At 26.5% G+C, this 2692-nt stretch overlaps 1 non-coding gene across 1 annotated transcript; it reads left to right on the plus strand.

The window, feature by feature from the left end:
• The first annotated feature begins 1529 nt into the window (after positions 1–1529).
• trnar-ucu (transfer RNA arginine (anticodon UCU)) lies at positions 1530–1603 on the plus strand. Its single transcript has one exon. It is a non-coding gene; the product is annotated as a tRNA-Arg (tRNA).
• The last annotated feature ends 1089 nt before the right edge of the window (positions 1604–2692 follow it).

Below are 2692 nucleotides of genomic sequence, written 5' to 3' on the forward strand. Positions count from 1 at the left end.
ATGATAACTTTTTCATAACTTATAAAATTCATGGAAATCATAATTCATTTCAAATTTCTTATCAAATAAAGATTCTTCAATAATAACATTATTTTTTTTACCAAAAAGTGAATTATTATTAAAAAAGTTATAAATACTTTCAAATTGCTTTAATTTAAAAAAAACATATTCTTTTTGAGATAGTTCAACAGCTTTTTGAAAACCATACAAAAAATCTTGAGTACTTATTAGAGTAATCATTTTAATTATTGCTTATAGTTTTAGATGACTTTTTAATTTCTTTTCTTTTTTTAAAAAATCTGAAAATAATTGGAATCACTAAAATAACACCTAGCAAAGAAAACAAGAAAAAAATAATTCCTAAACATGCAATTGTTGAACTTATGCTAGTTAAACCTAAATCACTAGGAGCTGGTCTTAATGCTAAACCAATTGGTGTTAAAACTAAACCTAAAATAAACATTAAAAAAAAACCTGAAAAAACTAGTAAAATTTTAAAATTATTTTTGCTAAATTGCTTAATGTTTTTTTTACTAATAACTTCTTTAGCATCATTTTTAGGTGCTATATAATCAACACTATCAATGTTTAATCTTTTTGTTTTAGCCATATTAAATTAAATTATTCCTTCTAACTTTAAGTCATTAACAGCTTCAATGCAATCTTGAATAATAATATCTTTACTTGCATTTAAAACATGATCACTACTTTTACCATCCATAATATATTTTCCAATCATTGAAAAAAAAGCATCAAAAATTCCTGGATAATCTGGTGAAAGTTTTCTTGCAATAAATTTTATTTCCTCATATGATTTATCAATATTATTGATTAATCCAATTCTTTTCATTGTTGCTAAAATTTTATTATCATATGAAATTGTAATGTCTTTTTTGTCAGCTAATCTAATTTTAAATTTCTGAACAAGTAAAAGTGATAAAATATTAGCTTTTTCAATGTTAATGCCAGGAAATAATGTCAGTCTTTGTTTTAGAATAACTGAACTTGGACAATCATTTCAAATATTGGCTGGATTTGAATTAAAATCTTTTTTAATTAATTCAATTGCAGCATACAAAAGTCTAATTTCTTCTTTAGTTAATTTTAATTTTGTTTTTATCATATTAAAATTAAATTCATCATAGCTTAATTTTGCAAGTGAGTGAAAAGAGAAATCAAGATTAGCATTCAAATATTCGTATGGCAAAGCTTCTGGGAAGCCATCTCGATTATTGCGATCAACAATTGCCATAAAGATAATTCCATGTGGATATTCATTAATATTAGCTAAAACACTTTCATGCTCTTCATTGTTGCTAATTTTTTCATTCAAACTATCTTCATTAGAAATTTTATTAAAATAACTGACCATATCAACTAATTTATTCATATTAATCCTTTAATTTTTTATATCTAATTGATTATAATTCAAATTAAAAAATATTTAATATAAAAACAAAAATATTATTTTTCTTATTTTATTTTGTATTAATATTTTTTATTAAGTGCTATAATAATCTTGGTTTATTGTGCCTGTAGCTCAGCTGGATAGAGCATGCGCCTTCTAAGCGCAGGGTCAGGGGTTCAAATCCCTTCAGGCGCGCCATTTTATGAAATAAAAAAACAGGTAATCCCTGTTTTTTTTATAATGGTCTAAATTGGACTTATGCTAAATCATTCTTCAGTATAATTATGTTTTTTAGAAGCCAACATTTTCTTTTTCTTAGCTTCTGCTTTTTTCAAATTTTTAAAATTATCTACTAAATCTCATTGATTCTCTTCTGCAGATCAAACATATAGAGCATGTCGAGATTTTGGATCAGATGACACCATAGCTTCATCAAGATCAGAGTCACTCACTTCTTCTTCCTGAACATTATCTTCTGGAGCATATTCTTCTTGATAAATTTCTTGTTCTTGGGGTTCTGCATATGGTTGCTGTTGATCATAATTTGGTTGCTGTTGCTGTTGATCATAATAATATTTATTATAGTTATTATCTTGCTGTTGATTATTATATGATTCATTAAAAGTTTGTTGATTTTGAGGTTCCACATGACCTATGTTATTAGGTTGTCCATAATTGTTATAATGTGATTGATTCTGTAAGGGTTGTTGTTGATTAGTATATGGTTCACTAAAAGTTTGTTGATTTTGAACTGGAACATACCCTTGATTAGAATGCTGACCGTAGTTATTGTAATGTGCTTGATTCTGCAAAGGTTGTCTTGAATTAATGCTTGATTCACTATGAGCAGGTTGTCAATATTGATTCTCATAATTTTGATGTGGAACATTTGGATTACAAACATTACTATTCATATGATTTGAAAATTGATTACCAGGATTTGCAAATTGCTGATTATAACTACTCATTTGACTTGCTAAATTACCAACTGATAATAAAGAGTTTTTAAAAGGTGAAACATAATGACCATTATTAAAAACTTGTCCACCAAATGGTGATTTAATTCTTGCATTTTCAAATGGTGAAGTTGGATTTTGACCATAGATCGATCGAAATGGACTAGAAAAATGAGAGTTTGAAAAAGAACTTGAAAATGGTGAACTATTTCCCAATAAAAGTCTACTGAATGGGGAATTAGTTTCCCTTTCCATTAAAATTTTTCGATATTCTGGTGTCATTCTTTCACTTAGAGAACGGAATGAGGGTGCAAAAGAATATTTTTCA

Source organism: Gouania willdenowi, unplaced genomic scaffold (genome assembly GCF_900634775.1).
Source record: "Gouania willdenowi unplaced genomic scaffold, fGouWil2.1 scaffold_292_arrow_ctg1, whole genome shotgun sequence".
NCBI classification, from domain to species: domain Eukaryota; kingdom Metazoa; phylum Chordata; class Actinopteri; order Blenniiformes; family Gobiesocidae; genus Gouania; species Gouania willdenowi.